Source organism: Giraffa tippelskirchi, chromosome 1, assembly GCF_054371585.1.
Source record: "Giraffa tippelskirchi isolate mGirTip1 chromosome 1, T2T-mGirTip1v1.2.pri, whole genome shotgun sequence".
Taxonomy (NCBI): Eukaryota; Metazoa; Chordata; class Mammalia; order Artiodactyla; family Giraffidae; genus Giraffa; species Giraffa tippelskirchi.
The window spans coordinates 166,543,627-166,564,703 of NC_137275.1; the positions used below are offsets into that span (position 1 = coordinate 166,543,627).

The window sequence follows — 21,077 nt, forward strand, 5'->3', positions numbered from 1 at the left end:
CATTTACCCCTTAGAGGTAAAACTGTGACAGCACATACCTATCTGCCAAAATTTCAGTGAGCATCTCGAGATTAGACTTGCCTCTATCTCTCCTTCCTTTCCTTGTGACCCAGGAAGGCTACCACTCAGGCCCACTAGAAGGATTAGGTGAGGGGTGATGGGTGTTGGCAGCAGTAAGAGTTTGCTTATGAACGTCTCTAGCTTTTTATTGTGAGAATCATTTCACAATGTATATAAATATTAAATCATTGTGTTGTACAACAAAACTAATATATGTCAATTATATCTCAATTTTAAAAAAGCAATCCAGGGAGATACCTGGCAGTCCAGTGGTTAGGACTCTGTGATTTTACTGCCATAGCCCAATTTCAGTCCCTGGTCTGGGAACTAAAATCTCTCAAGTGGCGTGGCAAAAAAAAGGAATCTAGAACCTTTTACTCTAAGGTTATAGAAAGAGCTTGAGGTTTGGAGTCACAAAAATTAGGAGTTGAAAGCTTGCCTCTACCTCTTAATAGCTCTGTATCCTTGCATATGTTAGTTTACCTCTGGAACCTTGTAAAACAGGTCAACAGTGTCTCTATTTTCACTACTTTAGAGTTGTTAAGAGAATCAAATGAATCAACAAATGTGGAAACATAAACTGTCACAAGTTATAATAATATTACAGCACTATCTAAATGACAGCCTTGGAGTGAAGTTTACTGCAGTCTTTTCGGAGAAGGGAATTTTCTGCCTCCCAGAATGAGCTGAGTGAACTGAGTTAGATGACACTCTCTAAACAATCCCCCAATTTATGAGCGCCCTAAACGAGAATGTTGGGAAAGTACTACATTCAGTATAACTTCTTTTAAACCTGTTATTTACCTTCTGTCAAAAATTTCTCAGTAGGAAACATTACATTTGAAATTAAACTATAGAAATTAAAATTAAAGTTCACCTGAGAGAATTCTTTGGAAGTCCAGTGATTAAGACTCCACTGCAGGGGACAAGGTTCATTTTTGGTTGGGGAACTCGGATCCCATATGCTGCGTGGTATGGCCAAAAAATTTAAAAATAATAAACAAACAAAAATTAGAAGTTTACTTAATGTTTAAAATTAGTCACAGTATGGTCATTTCTTTGTTAAAAAAATAAAACAGAGATTGAAATGAGTACAGATCCCTTCATATCTTACCTCAACAGAAAGAATCAAGCTTGAAATTTAGTGACAGTTTGAAATAGGATTTGTAGGAATAATAGTAGTATCTGTAAGCCCTTAGACATCCCCCTATGAAAGGGAAATATGGGTAAGTTTGCTAAATATTTTTTTCAAGCTGAGTTTTTTAAAGGTTTGACAGGCTATGCCTCAGTTTTTTTGCAGTACATGTTCCAACTTGTTAACAGACAAAGCTCAAGAGTTTTGTACTTGGGCTTTCAATTTTTAATAACATTAATAATTTTTTAAATAACATTAATAATTTTTGATAACATGCCAATAGCTTTGAGATTTTTTTCAAATAAGGATAATAGGGGCTTCCCTGGTGGTTCAGGTGGTAAAGAATCTGCCTGCTATGCAGGAGACCCAGGTTTGATCCCTGGGTCAGGAAAATCTCCTGGAGAAGGGAATGGCAACCCACGCCAGTAGTCTTACTAGAAAATCCCATGGCCAGAGGAACCTGGCTGGCTACGGTCCATGGGGTCACAAAGAGTCAGACACGACTGAGAGACTAACACTTTCACTTAGGACAGAAAGACTTATTTTTATTAGTATTATTAGTGGCTTGTCTTTGAATATTTATTCAACCATGTGAGATATATAAATGTTGTGAGGATTTAAATTTGCCTGAGCACTTTAACAAGAGTAGAGCAAACCAAATTTCAGCATATGTGATACTTGTAGTTGCCTCAGATCATTTTTTTAGACGTACACTTCCATTTTCTATCTGTTCTATTTTTGAAGATACCACATTCTTTGTACAGAGCATGAAGAAAATATAATGTGTGGCATATTTCCATCACTGTAAAATATTTTTTACTTCATTGACACCTAATATATAGACTTGCAAGATTATTAGTACCTATATTAAGCTTTAATCTTTAAAAAAATTGTTTTTCTCATTGAAAAGAAAAGAGTATTTTTCATCATATGCTATATTTTACAAAGCTTGCAACATTTTGCTTATTTATTAAAAATGTTCTGGGGAAATCAAACCATTTTACTGAGGTGCTTTGGGGGAAAGTTGAAGGACTTGGCGGGGAATGAGATCTGAAAGTGAGGACAATGAGATCCAAAAACAGAAACAACATTTTTAAAAGAATTTTCTTCTCAGAGTAAATAGCCTTTTTTCTTCTTAATTATGCGATACATAGAACTATACAAAAGAAGCCATTAGTGTAAAAATACAGGGCAATATAAAAGCCTTTTGTTTTCTCTTGCTTTAAGGAAATTCAATATAGGGTTTCAGCAAGGTTGGCAGGGGTGCCAATAGAGAGGTCGCCTTGCCTCAGTTCCAAGTGTTTGAAACTGCACTTGCTTTCTAGGCCATCTACTACTGTGGCAGGTAGGCCCTTGAATTTGAATATTTTACTAGATAAAGAGAGTCCTTTTTTATGGAAATGTTTCATGACATGTATGGGAAATTAAAAAATAAGATGGCAGCAATTCTTCCCACACAGCGATATCAGGCTACTTGCTGCAAATTCTTGATGTCTCAAAATGCAGTAGTCCTCAGTGGTGGGCTGTGGGATCATGGCAGGCCTCTGCTGGCAATGATACCATGAAAGGAGAATACAAAGTGGGTATGGTTATTTTGCTGCAGTCTAGTGGTGAATGGCGTGCAGATTGCCTCTTCAAATCTGGTTCTTTGCCAAATGACTCATCAACTTTGGCTATTATGCTAATTCATGTCTATACCAGCACAAAAGAGCTAGGTAATCATCATGATTAAGAACAGAATAGTTTAAGAAAAAAATAGAAAATGGCATCTATTTTTTTGTGTAGAATACAGTTTGAGTTGTTGCATCTTAATTTGTAGCATCGTTCAAGTTACTCTGTAAATAACTGCAGGTTCAGAAGCTAGTGTTGTATAGGTGGTCAACTAAAAACTCAAGATAAAGCAGGAGACTTTTCCTCTCTGAAAGAGCTGTCTGGGGTGCCTGTTGCCCTAGCATCAGAAGAGTCTGTCGGTCCACTGGGTGTACTAATATACATCATTAATATTGTTTGGGAGGAAGAACATTTTCCTCTCTCCTTCTAGATTCTTCTAACTAGTCTAAGAATTAATTAAATTGACATGAGACAGATTAACAAAAGAAAATGAAATTTAATTTTGTACGTACGGGAATCCAACATACCAAAGAGAGTCAGAGGCTTCCACACATGAGAGTTTTTAGACAGAAAGGTAAAATGAGGTATATATACCACCCTGAGCCAAGGAATGGAATAAGGGCTTGGGGCTTCCAAGGCCAGGAAGATTGTTCACGGGATGATAAGACAAGATGGGAACTTCCCTGGTGGCCCAGTGGTTAAGACTCTGCCCTTCCAATGCAGGGAGGCACGGCTTTGATCCCTAGTTGAGAAACTAAGAACCCACATGCTACTTGGCCAAAAAAAAGAGCATGTATTTGGTAACTAGATGTTTACTTTGCCATATAGCTGGGGCCACTTAGATAAAATGCATTTCTGATAATAACATTTTTTCTGGGAAAAATCCCCAATTAAATTAAGGGCAGTAGTTTCTGTCGAGTTCACAGTCTTCTTTGCCTTTAGCTCAAAATAATCCACATGCCAAGGTGGCACATCTTGGGGAGGCCTGTTCCAAATGCCTACAGTATCTTATAAAAGAACTAATAAAACATTACAAGGATGGATACCTTCCTTTTAAATATGTGAAGATATCAAACATGCGTGAATATGCAAGATTTCCCAGCAATCATCCTGAAAGTTACCACTTTTTTTTGGCTGCTTGGCTTGTGGGATCTTAGTTTTCCTGACCAGGGATAGAATCCCGGACCCCTGCAATGGAAGCCTGAGGTCCTAACCACTGCACCGCCAGGGAAGTTCCCCCAAATCTACTATTCGTCCATGTAGAATAACTTTTAAAAACACATTGACATAGATCTTAAGAATTACTCATATTTTTGATGGGGGTGCTGAATAATTACAAACAGTGTGGTGCATTTGAAAAGAAAATATAAAGAAGCTGAAGGAATAGACCTGTGTTTTGGAGGTAATGACCCTCCTAACAGATACACACTGGCATTTGTCCTGCACAAAGGAATAGAAGGAGGAGTCTAGCACATGCAGATGGTTTCACCTTTCCAGCAGCATTCCTGAACTAGTTTCTTATAGGATAAAGATGCTATTTTAGAACTGAGTTAAAACTGTAAACTGCTGAAAGGTTTAATGCATGTACACAATAAACTTGTGGATCCACTATACATATGAAAGAAAGAATTTGAAGGGGATTGGAGCAAAATTCTGCTTGAATAAGCAGAATTCTTTTTACAAGAAGTAGATGAAGTTCAGCGAGGCAGTGTGGTGAAACATGGGGGATTTCTAAAACTGTCATTTTTAAAAGTCCAATATCCATATGTTAAACAAATGCTTATTTAGAAAGTATCTATTTTACACTAGTATTTATGAGTTAGCTTTCTTGACTGATCAGACATTTATTATACATTGTTGTTACTGTTGTCTAGTCACTAAGTTATGTCTGACTCTTGGTGACTCCATGGACTGTAGCCTGTCAGGCTCCTCTGTCCATGGGATTTCCTAGGTAAGAATACTGGAGTGGGTTGTCATTTCCTTCTCCAGGGGATCTTCCTGGCCCAGGGATCGAGCCTGAGTCTCCTGCGTTGGCAGATGGATTCTTTACCACTGAGACACCAGGGAAGCCCTTATTATAAATAAATATCTTAATTACAAATAAATGCTATTACACATAGTCAGAGACTATGAAAAAGCACAGAAGTGAAATATCTAAAGTATAATAAATTTTAAAAGTCACTTTAAAGGTACAAATTCTGTACATCAAATACTATTTAAGATATAACTACAGTGACATAATATAATAGGTGTATAATTTTAAATTATATGAAGACACTCCAAGCCTTTCAGGTATTAACTATCATTGCAGACTTTTGGAATGAATCTTTACATTTTCTCTGCACTATACACAAACTTTTTCTACACAGTTGCTTTAGTCATCCTACAGTGGCATTTGGACATTGAATATATTGTTGGTAAGGGAAATCTGAAGATAGTACCTGAAAGTATAGTTTATGTCCTTTTGAAAATTATCGTGCATATTTGGCAGCATCTTGTTCTTTAGCTTTTTTTTTTTTTAGTTCTACCAGTTTATTGCCACCAACCCATCTTCCTCCACCCCCATGCACGCAAGCTCAGTCATGTACATGGACTGGAGCCCACCAGTCTCCTCTGTCCGTGGACTTTTCCAGGCAAGAATACTGCAGTGGGTTGCTATTTCCTTCTCCAATAGCATTTTTAAAAGAAATGTGTCCGTAATATTAATACCTTGGTTATTATGAGCTTTATACTAATATCACACTAAGGAAATTCTTCTGAAGAAATTTATTTTTGTTAAACTTCATAATGATTAACTTTATTCCTTTTATATGTTGAAAAAGTCTAAAAGGATAATGTGATGACGTATACATAAAAGGAATATTGTAAACTATTTTAGACTGCCATAGAAACTTGCATTTTAAATTACAAATATAAGTATTTTGCTTTCCACCTAGGTCAAATAAAGTTCATAATAAATACAGAGGTAGGTGGAAGATCTTAGGTGCTATAGAATGATTTATTTGAGTACCCAAAGCCATCAGCAGTCAGATTCTCTATCCTCTTTCTGGAAATGCTCTGCTCTGCCAGGAGAGGGCACCGTTGCCTATCAGGCAAAGAGAGCCAAAGGCTTATTATTAAGTACTTCTGCTTCTAGCTCTTGGTTTCTTTCTCTCTGAAGTAATAACCCAGCCAGTGTGGATGTGATTGACGGTAGGTTGCTACAGCACTTGTGTGGAACTTCAAGCTCTTCTACAAATGCCCCTGATCTTTTCAACACCCAGAAGATCCTGAGTTCAGCCTTATCCCTGCTGGGAAAACAGAATATAATTATAATCGAATGACTGTTTTTAGAGGCTGCTGACAAAATGGATAAAGAGTGAGAGTTGAGGACATATCTTTGAAGTAGGTCACACAACAAAAGTCAGACAAGGCCTGGGGGTCAAGAGACCTGGTTCTCTTTTCAAGCTAGACCAATTCTTGAATAACTTTGTACAAGCGAAGGAACCAAGTTCTATATACTAGAAGCTTTGCCTTGGCTTTTAATATTCATGCTCAATATGAGGACTCATATTTCTTTTACTTTGCTGTTATAATTATGAAAATTTGTATTTCTATCATTTAAATATTCATTAAATATTTGATATGGAAGAATACATTCATACTTTTTATTCATAGTATATTTAAAGATTTAACTACAGCTACCATTCACAATGTAATTTTAATATAATACAAAATTATCTAACTGATTTTTAATCTGGCAGAAGACAGATAGCATTGGCTGAATATTGCAGAAATTTGCAAACTTGTGCATATTCAGTTCAATATTTCTTTGAGACTCTCCTAAAAATAGGCATGCAATGCATCAAGATAAAAATGCTCATATTTCCAGAGGCAGAATTTTATATGAAGGGGAAAAAAACCCATCTTGTTGAATTGTTCAAAATATTAGACAAAATGTATATGAAAGGGCTGGTACATAATAAATGATTTTCATCCTATTTATTCATAACATTATTTTATGAGTGACGGCTGCAATTGAAGTAACTCTCTCTAGCTTATAAGTCTAAACTGAAAACGATAGGACATCTCATGTCCTGGTTCATTACACTGTCATGTCTAAAAGAAAGACCAACCCTGCTCCAGCGAGCAACCAAGATTTATATAGATCTTAACCCTGAGTCTCATTGCACAATCCAGAGCAAACTTTTATAAACATTTTCCTTAGTAAACACCCACCTATTCTTTCCTTTTCCCCAATGTCATTTGCTTTAACTTCTTAAATCATTCTCCTTAAAACACTCACCATTCCAGCCTTCCTTCTCAATTCTCCTGTTCCCTATTTTTTCTTTCTTGGGTAGTTCCCTGAACTTGCTTCCATAGCAATACTTCATTTTTTTCTTCAGCATTGCATCTTTTCCATTCCTCTCTCAGCAAAAGGTGTCCCTTGGGAAGTGAAGAAAAGGAAAGACTGTATTTCTATCTGTACAGCCTAAGAAGTGATGGGGGGAATTCCTTGGTGGTCGAGTGGTTAGGACTCTGTGCTTCCACTACAGGGAATATGAAGACTCATATTTCTTTTACTTTGCTGTTATAATTATGGGGCATGGGTTCGATCCATAGTTGGGGAACTAAGATCCAACAAGCTGCTTGGTGCAGCGAAAAAAAAAAAGTGATGGAAATATCATACTGCCAAAAAGAGAAGGGAAAGAACAGAAGAAAAAGAAACTACTTCTATAAAGAGATACTTTGCAAAATGATGTTTGCTTTAGTTAGATTTGACATTAGCCAAATTTGACACCACCTGGCTAAACTGCATTATCAAAATCACAAACAGAGTCTGGAATTCCTTGACCTGGAAGAGATCAATAAGTCCAAATCCAACATTTTACAGATCAGAAACTGAGACTCAGAATTGGGTTGTCCAAAATTCCCTCACTGGTCATAAAGGTGGGATCAGAATTCAGATCCATTGACCCCTCCCTCTTTTGTCCATTTCAACATATTTTCTTCAGCTAAGTGTTTAGCTGAAGAATTGCCAACATTCGCTGGATTATATTGAAAGAAAAGGAATTTCAGAAAAACATCTATCTATATTTCATCAACTATGCTAAAACCTTTGGCTATGTGGATCATGACAAACTGCGGAAAGCTCTTAGAGAGATGGGAATACCAGACCATCTTACCTGTCTCCTGAGAAACCTGTATGCGTGTCAAGAAGCAACAGTTAGAACCCTGTATGAAACAACTGACTGGTTTAAGAGAAAGGAGTACAACAGGGCTGTTTGCTGTCACTCTGTTTGTTTAACCTATATGCTGAGCACATCATGAGAAATGCCAGGCTGGATGAGTTACAAGCTGAAATCAAGACAGGCAGGAGAAACATCAACAACCTCAGATATGTGAATGAGTGAATGATACTACTTTAATGGCAGAAAGCGAAGAGGAACTAAAAAGCCTCTTGATAAGGGTGAAGAAGGAGAGCGAAAGAGCCAGCTTAAGACTAAATATTAAAAAATCTAAGATCATGGCATCCAACCCCATTATTGCATGGTGAATAGAAGGGGAAAAGGTGGAAGTAGTGACAGATTTCCTCTTCTTGGGCTCCAAAATCACTGTGGACAGTGACCGCAGCCATGAAATCCGAAGATGATTGGAAAGTGACTACAAACCTAGACAGTGTGTTGAAAAGAAGAGACATCACTCTGTCGACAAAGGTCTGTATAGTCAAGGCTATGGTCTTCCCACTGGTCATATACAGTTGTGAGAGCTGGACTGTAAAAAAGGCAGAATGCCAAAATATTGATGCCTTCGAACTCTGGTGCTTGGAGAAGGCTCCTGAAAGTCCCTTGGACGGCAAGGAGATCAAACCAGTCAATCTTAAGGGAGATCAACCCTGAATATTCACTGGAATGACTGATGCTGAAGCTGAAGCTCCAGTATTTTGGATATCTGATGCGAACAGATGACTAATTGGAAAAGTCCCTGATGCTGGGAAAGATTGAGGGCAGACGGAGAAGAGGGCATCAGAGGATGACATGGCCGGATGGCATCACTGATGCAATGAACATGAACTTGGGCAAACTCTGGGAGGTGGTGAGGGACAGGGAGGCCTGGTGAGCTGCAGTCCATGAGATCGCAAAGAGTCGGACATGACTGAGGGATTGAAGAACAACAACAACAAAGTGTTTAGCTATAGCATTTGTATTATAGTGAGATCTTCCATAACACAAGAAAAGCCAAAATCTTAAAACCAATAAAATCATCTTTCTTAGGATTTTCTCCCCTTGCTGCAATTATAGAAAAACTTTTCTATATATACAGAGAATAAACATTCAATATTAAATAAAGTATTTATTAATTGCAAACATTTTTCATACAAGTGAAAAACTGTAAATGCTTTGGAAATATGGTGTATATATTTTTATATAAGATGATTTTGCAAATATTGGGGAAACCAAAGGCAAGTAACATTACACGAGTTTACTTAATATAAAATTTTGATTTAATCATCTTTTCTTTAATATATAGTAAACTTTTTTCTCCTTTACCATTGATGGTTTTGTTTTCAGATCAAGTACCGGCTTTCATGAGAAGTAGTAAATTCTGAGAACATGTTTTCCAGCACAGCCATAGGTACTAGAAATATGAAGATGAGTACATAATTCTCTTGAGCACAACAACCTAGCCATACTTACTCCTGACTATTGAAACCGTCCAACCAACCAGAATGACTTGTTCCTCTCTCACAACTTATAAATAATTCCACAAAAACGTTTCAAGTTTTTCTTCCCAGAAAGTGAAAAAAAAGTCTACTCCAACAATACCTCTACTGTATGAAACATTTCATTCTTATCAAAATATTGCTACACAGAAGAATTTACCCTGACTTTACTGGCAGCATACTTATCATACTCATGAAATAAATATTTGTTGGAAATATTCCTTATCATAACTGCAAAAGGCAGAATAACCACTTTTCTTCTCTGAAAAAAAAAATATATAAAACTTTATCTGCTCCAAGATGAGTATTATTAGCTGCAAGCTAAAAAACTGAGTCTGGGATGGCATCATGACTTTTGTGCAAGAAACAAGAAAAAAAAAATTATGTATACAGAAGTGGCTCAGCTATGATTGTCTTTGGGAACAAACATGACTGTGTATGAGTCTTTGTAAGTTTTGTTGTTGTTTAGTCACTGAGTTGCGTCCGACTCTTTTGCGACACCATGGACTGTAGCGCTAGGCTTCTCTGTCCATGGGATTTCCCAGGTAAGAATACTGGAGTGGGTTGCCATTTCCTTCTCCAGGGGATCTTCCCAACCCAGGGATCAAATTTACATCTCCTTCATTATTAGTAGGCAGATTCTTCACCACTGAGCCACCAGGGAAGCCCTTTTTGTAACTTTAGCTTGGTTTAAATCGAGGAAATATATTGTGGTCAACCACCTACATTTAAGTGTAAAGGTGAAATGCTAACATTTTCCACTTATCATATCGGCAAAGATTGTAAAAGCTAACTCCCTGTGTTAGTCGTGACACTGAAAAACTGGCTCTCTAATACACCATTGGTGGGAATGTAAATTGGCATAACCTTGCTGGAATTAGATAGCAAAGCTTTAAAACTAGAAACTAGTCATGCTATGATTCAACAATTGTGATTTAAAGACTCTGCTTTTGAATACAATCACAGTCAAGGTTTATCACCACATTACATAAAAAAAAAAAAAAAAAAAGCTGAAGAGCACTTAAATACCCAGCAATAGAGTAATCAGTATAAAATGACTATGCAAAACAGCTAAAAATAGTGTTAAATAAGATTTAATGGTATACAAATGGAGAAGGCAATGGCACCCCACTCCAGTACTCTTGCCTGGAAAATCCCATGGACGGAGGAGCCTGGTAGGCTACCGTCCATGGGGTCGCTAAGAGTTGGACACGACTGAGCAACTTCACTTTCACTTTTCCCTTTCATGCACTGGAGAAGGAAATGGCAACCCACTCCGGTATTCTTGCCTGGAGAATCCCAGGGACGGGGGAGCCTGGTCGCTGCTGTCTATGGGGTCTCACAGAGTCGGACACAACTGAAGCGACTTAGCAGCAGCAATGGTATACAAAAATGTTTATGATGTATTTTAAGAAAAAAGAATATAATATCACATGTAGAATCCATATACATATGTTTTGAAATCTGTAAAGAATATATATAATATGGAATTCCCTGGCGATCCAGTAGTTAGGGCTCCGCACTCTCACTGCCGAGGGCCTGGGTTCAATCCCTGATTGAGGAACTAAGATCTCACAAACTGTGTGGTGTGACCAAAAATAAATAAATAAATTACATTTTAAAAAAGCACTTCCTGATAATTCCCCTGGAATAATAATCTAATAGTTGGCATTTATTTTCTTCTTTGTATTTGTCTACACTTTTTAAATTTTCTATAATAAAGATGTAGTACTTTTGTAATTAAGAAAAAAATTGTTTCTTTTCTTTAAAGTCTGGTCTTTCTCAGTTGATTGTCCCAATGTGGCAACATGTATTTAGGAGAAAGTTTGCAACAGTGTGCAATTCTTTTCAGATCATACTTCCTGTTGCACATTCATGTGAGCCATTTGTCACCCCTGGCTCTGGAGCTCAACATAGAATTTCCTTTCCTTTAGCAACATGTGATCAATCCAAGGAAGAGCAGGAGTGCCTCAGTGGACTGGCCCTGAGCCACCTAGCCTTCCAAAACCCTGTTGGAGGAGCAAAAAGGGCAGTTCTCCCACTAACAGGCAGATGGTGAAACATCCTCTTGGCTTTTGTAAATCCAGCCATCTTGGTTCAGACACAGTGAAAAAAAGGCAAGTTCTCCAAGGCCAGACAGAATTAGTTCTCTCTCAAAGGAGTTTTGTTTCATGCCAGCTGGCATTTCCTGCTATGCCCTCAGCTTTTTTCAAGGATGGACAATGGGCAAAAAAGTAGAGGCCATAAACTTGAGACCCGAGCATCTCAGCTGCTGAGGAGATAGGCATTGAATACACTGTCAGGAAGCAAATGATTCATATTGCAACAAAGTAGAAAGAACTCTGGATTGCTTAGGAGCCCTGGGTGCTAGTCACTGCTTCCTTATTCCACTCTTCAAATTTCAGTTCCTTTTATAAAGTAGTAGGGTGGGAGGTAGTTAGATTAAATGAGCCAGAAAGTTGCTTCTAGCCTAAAAACCTTTATAATGATTTACAATGTGGTTATACAATATATTTCATTCAGTAAAAATTTACTCAATGCCTATTATACCAGGCAAGCCGGAACCAAAGTAAAACAAAACAAAACAAATTGCCTACCCTTGGGATTCACAGTCCAGAGCATTGACAAATTTCCCAGTTCTGACATGTACAGTTATTCACTATACCATTTATTTTAGAGAGTTTTTTTCAGAAAGATTGAATTTTCTCTGTTGCTAATATAGTTCCAACCTGTCAATCCTAAAGGAAATCAGTCCTGAATATTCATTGGAAGGACTGATGTTGAAGCTGAAACTCCAATACTTTGACCACCTGAGTTTGAACCAACTCGTTGGAAAAGACCCTGATGCTGGGAAAGATTGAAGGCAGGAGGAGAAGGGGACGACAGAGGATGAGATGGTTGGATGGCATCACCGACTCAATGGACACGAGTTTGAGTAAGCTCCGGTAGTTGGTAATGGACAGGGAAGCCTGGCGTGCTGCAGTCCATGGGGTCGCAAAGAGTGGGACATGACTGAGCGACTGAACTATACTGAACATAGTTTCATTGTCGATAAGCAATGTGTTTACTATATACTAGCAGTCAATATAGATGTGGGTTAAAAGCATGAGCTAGAATCAGAATCCCAGTTAAATCTAAGCTTTACATTTTGCTAACTGGATAACCTTGGAAAAATATCTTAAATACTCTCTTCAGTTTCCTCAAGAAGGAAACTACTACTTTCCTCAAATTTTTAGAATTTTAGATTAAAGGTGACCTTAGAAATAATCAATTTCACTTCAATTCTCTCATTTTACAGTAACTCAAAGAAGTTGAATAGGGCTCTCGGACCTGTTACTCTCTTTATACATCTCACAAATTAATTAGGAAACATAAGTTTCCTAAATTATGAAGAAATTATTTCTATAATCTCTATTATTTTGAATTTTCCATTTGCCACTTACTGAAATTCAATTGCTGTTTCAGAAAGTCTTTCCAATAAGAATTTGGAATTTTAGCTAAATAGTTCACTTGATCCTTACCCCAGCTTCTCCAGGTAAACTTAGAATCTCCCTCTGTGTGTGTTTTGATGCAGCCTGTTTTCTCTCTTGGTTTTTCTAGCCACTCTTTGTTAGTTAGAGAAAAACAATTTCAGGTTTAGATAAGCCAAATTTGTTTAATTGACTCCAATCAGACAAAAAGACCTTCTCTGGAAACCAAGTCTCTGGATATTCAACAGTGTCTGCAGGACAATAAGATAAAAGAAAAAGGAGTTGATAGAAAATAGAGAAAACAAGCTAACGTTTATTCCATACTTTCCATGCAGCCAGGGATTCACTTAATCCTCACAACAACCTTATGAATTAGGTATTACTATCCCCACTGCAGGTGAAAAAGCTGAAGGCCAGAAAGCAACTTGCATGAAGTCACTCAGACAGGAAATGATGGCGTCTGAATTTGAACCCAGGCCAGTCTGTTTCCAAACTCTTTCCAGTAAATCAGCCACATTCTCTCCTATCCCCGATTTTTATGACAAGCAATTGATAGAGCATTTCTTAATGCAAACAATAAAAAAAAAAAATAAAGGATCTCTGCAAGATGGTATAGTCACACATTTGGGAAAAAGAGATCCATTAAAAGTATGTTTAAGGTCTAGAAGCTGTTACTAACACATCGTACTTCAATCACTAAGACTCATCCCAAGTCTGAATGACTCTTTGGTCCTTCCTAATAAGATGTGCTCGTACTATGTATTATGATTCTAATATTATAAGGAGCGATTTAATGGGTAAAGACATAGAATTGTATATTTTTTTTTTCTATAAAGTTTTTTCTCTAAATTCAATCTCCAATTGATTGAGTCATTTTCCATGTCCTTTTGAAGGCAAAGATTTTGTGTTTTCCTTCACCTCCCTCTCTGGCTTTTTTTCAAAGCATTTTCCCAGTCCACTTACAGTTCAGAACAGATGTAGATGCTGGCCTGCTCCCAGAACCTTGCTGCTGTATCATGACTCCACCATTCCCCATGGACATAGTCGTGCCAAAGTAGAAAATGACTTCAACCCACAGCAGTATCTGTGTTGCAGTCAATCCAGTATAAGCCCAAAGGAATTGATTCTGTTTGCAGTTTTTTTATTTTTCATTTCAGTTTATGCTGAGAATATGTAGTACATTGCATTTTGATGATTTATAGAGTACTTTCCCCATCCCCCACCCCATCCCAACATTGTCATTTGTCAATTCTTCAGACTGAAGAGGAGGAAAAAGGCAAAAGAGTGTTCAGAAAATCTGAAACAAGCAGATAAACAGCAACTTGACAAGAAAATAAGAAGATAACTGCAAATTATTTAACATGTGAATACAGGATATGAACCAGAAGACTAATACGACATAACTTTGAGTTACTCCATGTATACTAATGTTAGCAGTATCATTTTCCCAACACTGACAAGTATAGGGGACTGTATAATGTTGACAAAGACAAGATGACTGTCAGTAATTCAGCCTTTTATTATAGCAAAACTACTCCAGAAAACCCTGACTCAAACATTATAGTGTACAACAAACAGCAGGAACACAAAGGGACCAAAAAATATTGTTACAACCTTCAATTCCAGAAACATTTGGAGAATATCCAATTGAAAAGCCCTGTGCTAGTTACAACTGATCATCTTTATTATAGATCAAGCAGAATCATCAAGTGGTTTCCAAACAGCAAAATTTTGAATCTCAAAAAACCTGTCTCTTAAACAAACAAAAAAAAAACACACCTGTCTCTTCAGAGGTGTCTTCATTTGCTTCAATATATTTAGATTCTTTAAATTCTGACATTCCCCCTAAATGAGCTTATGTACCTCATTCACTTATCCATTTGCCAAATATTTGTTGAGCTCCTACTAGATTTGTTACAACAGGCAGGTAGATAGGCATGAGCAGAGAAAGAGGGGCAGGGGCCAGGTGGCAGGAAATTATACATCTTGTGGACAGCAGGGGTCCCTAGGCAGACAGAGGAAAGCAGGAACCAAGTGGCAGACAGAGAAAGGTGGGGAAAGGTAGGAATATCCTGTGTCCAATGTAACCCATTGTTCATTATGCTCTCATTGCAATAAAATCAGCCTTACAAATAACAAGTACCCATCAAGCACCAATGCCATGAGACTTCTGATCTAAGCTGAATAAGGACAAGGATCCCTCCTTTCCTCAAGAAACGGGAGCTGAGATGAAAAATCAGAGAATACTGTCCCAAAATTCCTCCTTCCCCAGTAAATATTCCACCCCTTCATCTGTATGCTCCTTATAGCCAGCTTGTCAAGGAGGCCTGGGGCTGCAGCTCTGCACCTGCCTGCCCACTCTCCCTCTGAAGCATATCCTTATTAAATAAACCTTCACTTTACTTTCTTAATCTCTCTGCTTCATCTCCAGTTTCTTTCCTGACAAAGAAAGAATCTTAAATTCACAGACAACAGGGTCAGGCACTGTCCAAGGCACCAGGATCAAGTGTTGAATAAGAAAGACATGACATTCATTCCAGAATCATACTTCTTATGTTCCCAACAGACAAAGTTTAAGCATGTGATCTATTTTGTCAGTGTAGAAACTACTCAATCTTCACAAGGATATTTCAAAACGAATGCGTTTTTACCACCAGTGTCCATGTTTTTCTTCTTTAAGGGATCCCTTCATTTTTTAGCCACAAAACATATTGTCTTAAACGGTAGTAAAAACAAGCAATGAAAATATGGAACTTTTAGAATAAGAGTCATTTATCGCTGTAAACTGTGCTAAGCTTGCCCTACTCTAAAATCTCCATAGAATGAAAACACAGAGAATCCAAAGGCACACACTGGTCTTTGACTCATATAATGCTCAAAAAATAACTTAGTTTTCCAGTGATAACTGGTGAACTTTAACAAATTAGCATAAAGGACTAAATGAAATGACCTCTTTTAATTAATAGAAAGCCTAAGCAAATGGAGCAGAAAATAACATGTAGGTGAAAGGGAATAGAATTTGCCCCACCAAAATATACCTCTTTGGCATAAAGATTATCTTATCTTGAGAAGCTGTAGACAGCGGAGCCTCTCTGAAAGCAGAGCAAAAGTTGCCCTTTTGTGAAGGATATTTACATGTACAGGGAAATCTCCATTTGTAAGGATTTTTCCCTTTATTACTAGGAAGAGACGGAAAGGAATTCTAATCTCTAGAAACTCTTTACCAATAGGCAGGATTCCATTTAAATCTGCATAACAACCTTATTCTTGTTTACAGTGTTTTCCTTTTGTTCTTGCTCAGATACTAAGTCATGTCCAGCTCTTTGCAACTCCATGGACTGGAGCACGTCAGGCTTCCCTGTCCTTCACTATCTCACAGTTTGCTCAAACTCATGTCCATTGAGTGAGTGATGCTATCAAAGTATCTCATCCTCAGTTGCCCCCTTCTCCTTTAGCCTTCAATCTTTCCCAGCATCGGGGCCTTTTCAAATGAGTCAGTATTAGAGCTTCAGCTTCAGCATAAGACCTTTCAATGAATATTCAGGCTTGACTTCTTTTAGGACTGATTGGTTTGATCTCTTTGCAGTCCAAAGGACTCTCAAGGTCTTCTCCAGCACCACAGTTCAAAAGCATCAATTCTTCGGTGCTTAGTGGTCTTTATTTACCTCCAGTATTCTTGCCTGGAAAATCCCACAGACAGAGGAGCCTGCTGGGCTACAATCCATGGGGTCACAGAGAGTTGGACATGACTGAGAACTCATGCTTTATGCTTTTTTTCACATCCGTACATGACTACTAGAAAAACAGTCTCTCTGACTATATGGACCTTTGTTGGCAAAGTGATCTCTCTGTTTTTCAATATACTGTCTAGATTTGTCATGGCTTTCCTTCCAAGGAGCAAGCATCTTTTAATTTCATGGCTGCAGTCACCATCTACAGTGATTTTGGAGCCCAGGAAAATAAAATCTCCCACTGTTTCCATTTTTTCCCCTTCTATTTGCCGTGGAGTCCGAAGGCAATGGCACCCCACTCCAGTACTCTTGCCTGGAAAATCCCATGGACGGAGGAGCCTGGTAGGCTACAGTCCATGGGGTCGCAAAGAGTCGGACACGACTGAGCTACTTCACTTTCACTTTTCCTTTCATGCACTGGAGAAGGAAATGGCAACCCACTCCAGTATTCTTGCCTGGAGAATCCCAGGGATAGCGGAGCCTGGTGGGCTGCTGTCTATGGGGTTGCACAGAGTCGGACACTACTGAAGCGACTTATCAGCAGCAGCAGCAGCAGATGGGACCAGATGCCATGATCTTAGTTTTTGAATGTTGAGTTTTAAGCCAACTTTTCACTCTCCTCTTTCTCTTTATTTGTGAGATCACATGGGATTTTTCTTTGTGAGATCATATAGGGTTCCCTGGTGGCTCAGACGGTAAAGCGTATGCCTGCAATGCAGGAGACACAGGTTTGATCCCTGAGTCAGAAGATCCCCTGGAGAAGGAAATGGCAACCCACTCCAGTACTCTTGCCTGGAAAATCCCATGGACGGAGGAGCCTGGTAGGCTGCAGTCCATGGGGTCGCAAAGAGTCAGACCTGCCTGAGCGACTTCACCTTCACCTTCTTTCTCTTTCATCAAGAGGCTCTTAAGTACCTCTTCGCTTTCTTCCATAAGGGTGAAGTCATCTGTGTATCTGAGGTTATTGCTATTTCTCCCTGCAATCTTGATTCCAGCCTGTGCTTCATCCAGCCTGGCATTTCACATGATGTACTCCGCATATAACTTAAATAAGCAGGGTGACAATATACAGCCTTGATGTACTCCTTTTCCAATTTTTAACCAGTCCGTTGTTCCATGTCTGGTTCTAACTATTGCTTCTTGACCTGTATGCAGGTTTCTCAGGAGACAGGTAAGGTGGTCTTCTCTTCCAATCTCCTTAAGAATTTTCCACAGTTTGTTGTGGTCCACACAGTCAAAGGCTTTTGCATAGTCAAAGAAGCAGAAGTAGATATTTTTCTGAAATTCCCTTGCTTTTTCTATGATCCAACAAATGTTGGCAATTTGATCTCTGGTTCCTCTGACTTTTCTAAACCCAGCTTGTACATCTGGAAGTTCTCAGTTCATGTACTGCTGAAGCCTAGCTTGAAGGATTCTGAGCATAACTTTACTAGTATGTGAAATGAGAGCAGCTATAGGATAGTTTGAACATCCTTTGACATTGGAATGAAAACTGACCTTTTCCAACCTTGTGGCTACTGCTGAGTTTTCCAAATTTGTTGACATATTGAGTGCAGCACTTTAACAGCATCATCTTTTACTATTTTATCCCTGGAATTCTCCAAGCAAGACTACTGAAGTGGGTAGCCATTCCCTTTTCCAGGAGATCTTCCCGACCCAAGGATAGAACCTGGATCTCCTGCATTGTAGCAGATTCTTTACCATCTGAACAACCAGGGAAGCCCAGAAGGTCTTGTAGATCTTCATAGAACCAGCCAACTTTAGCTTCTTTGGCATTAGTGGTGGGGGTATAGGCTTGGATTACTGTGCTGTTGAATGGTTTGCCTTGGAAACAAACAGAGATCATTCTGTCATTTTTGAGATTGCACCCAAGTACTGCATTTTAGACTCTTTTGTTGACTATGAGGGCTACTCTATTTCTTCTAAGGGACTCTTGCCCACAGTAGTAGATATAATGGTCATCTGAATTGAATTCGCCCATTCCCATTCAATTTAGTTCACTGATTCCTAAGATGTTGATGTTTACTCTTGCCATCTCCTGTTTGACCATGTCCAATTTACCTTGATCATGGATCTGACATTCCAGGTTCTTATGTAATACTGTTCTTTAAAGCATTAGACTTTACTTTCACCACCAGACACATCCACAACTGAGCGTCTTTCCACTTCTACCCAGCCTCTTCATTCTTTCCCAGATGAAGAATGGAATGCTTTCATTTTTTTCACTCTTACTCTTGTTTACAGTGGTTTTCTTGGTAACCTTTCATTTCAGGCTCCCCCAGGGTTTCCCAGGTGATTCAGCAGTAAAAGAATCTCCTTACAAAGCAGGAGATGCAGGTTTGATCCTTCCATTGGGAAGATCCTCTGAAGAAGGAAATGGCAACCTACTTCAGTATTCTTGCCTGGGAAATCCTATGAACAGAGGAGCGACAGTCCATAAGGTTGCAAAAGTGTCTGACATGACTTAGCAACTAAACAACAAAAACTATACTCAACCCCAAACGTCTTTCTTATGTCACTAGCTGAGGATGGCATTTAAGATGAGCTTCCCTGATGGCTCAGCACGTAAAGAATCCACCTGCAGTACAGGAGACACAGGAGATGCTAGCTTGATCCCTGGGTCAGGAAGATACCCTGGAGAAGGAAATGGCAACCCACTCCAGTATTCTTGCCTGGGAAATCTCATGGACAGAGGAGCCTGGAGGGCTACAGTCCCTGGGGCCACAAAGAGTTGGACATGACTGAGTGACTAAGCACTGGGCCATTTTGAAGAATTAATTAGATTTCCTGGGTTTCTCCTATGTATACAGGAGGTATACATGTTATTCATATTCTTTGTTTTTCTCTTTGTAGTCTGTCTTTTATTACAGAAAGCTATAGGGGAGAAAAAATAATTTTCCTTCTACCCTTCTAGATTCTTGGCCAAGAGCCCCCATTAAAAAACCATCTTCAGCTAAAGACAAAACAAAGATGTTAGGAGTTGGAGGAAGCTGGTTATGGGAGTTTACCAAGAAAAGCATGGTAAACAAGGGTACGCTTATTGTGTAGATTTAAGCAGAAACTTCTGCATTCATACTTTCTGGAGATTAGAATCTCATCTTTCTCTTCCTGAGAGGGAGACATTCTCACAAATGAATATTTCCCTTATAAACATAAATGTCTCTTACAAAAATTTAACTTCTAATACTTAGTTTTCTGAGCTTCTCCTATGTCTGCTCTTTCTTAAAAATAACCTACTCAATATAATCCTTATGCCAAAGAGGCACATTTTGGGGTAGCATATTCTACTCCCTACAGGAGTCTCAGCCAAGAATGCAGAAGGGTAGAGGAAAACTTATTTTTCTCCCTTATTTAATTCTCTTATAAGAGATGTCAGACTAAAGTGTATTCTTTTTATAGATGGGGAAATTGAGACTTCCAAGAGGTAAAGTTTCTGTCTTCTAGTAAAGGACAGAGGTCACTAAGGTGGGGAGATCTCTACAGTAAAATGATGACCACTGGCTTTCAGCTCCTCGTCAGTAAAGGTTCACTTCCTTCTCATGGAGGAAGGAAAAAAAAAAAAAGATGGCCAGCAGCCAGGAGCCAAGTTTTAGCTAGGAACAACAGGAAGCAGCCGCACATGAAGAGTCACTGTGGCTACTTCAAAAAGCAAAAGGTGAGGAACCGGCATGGCCTAGCAGTTAAAAATGAGCACAGGAAGACAGAAACCAGGATTTCAGAATCTGGAGTGCAATAATGAATAAGACTTGGGGGGAATCTGTTCTCCAAGAATTCTGAGTTTAGTAGCAGAAACAGATACTGTGTGAGAAAAGGGTATGTAAACTTAAAAAATATTTATGACTTAAAAGTTGAGTTATTTTTTTATATGTATAAACAGGATCCTTTTAAAATTTTTTTTATTTTTTGGCTGTGCTGGGTCTTCATTGCTGTGTAGGCTTTTCTCCAGTTGTGACAGGCAGGGGCTACTCTCTAGTTGTGGTGTGCTGGCTTCTCATTGCAGTGGCTTCTCTAGTTGCAGAACATGGGCTCTAGGGCCCTCAGGCTTCAGTAGTTTTGGCTCCCAGGCCCTAGAGTGCTCGCTCAGTAGTTGTGGCACACGGCCTTAGCTGCTCTGTGGCATGTGGGATCTTCCCCGATCAGGGATGGAACCCGTGTCTCCTGCATTGGCAGGCGGATTATTTACCACTGAGCCACCAGGGAAGCCAGACAGTTATGTTTTATTTGGTAGGAATTTTTTTTTAAGATTTCAGACCAAGAGACAGCATCTCAAGTAACTCTGAGAGAACTGCTCGGAGGAGGCAAAGGGAGGAGCCAAGAGGAGGAGCCAGATTATATATAGAAATTTTGCAACAAAGGGCAGGTAGTCC

The 21,077-nt window shown here is 38.8% G+C and overlaps 1 long non-coding RNA gene across 1 annotated transcript in view; it reads right to left on the reverse strand.

The window, feature by feature from the left end:
- Window positions 1–5,313: 5,313 nt before the first annotated feature.
- Window positions 5,314–21,077, reverse strand: part of LOC145511644 (uncharacterized) — a 30,442-nt gene continuing 14,678 nt past the window's right edge. The window contains exons 3-4 of the long non-coding RNA XR_014058020.1: window positions 7,092–7,231; window positions 5,314–6,096 (exon numbers count right to left, since the gene is read on the reverse strand). This is a non-coding gene — a long non-coding RNA (uncharacterized LOC145511644). The remainder of the gene's footprint in view (window positions 6,097–7,091; window positions 7,232–21,077) is intronic.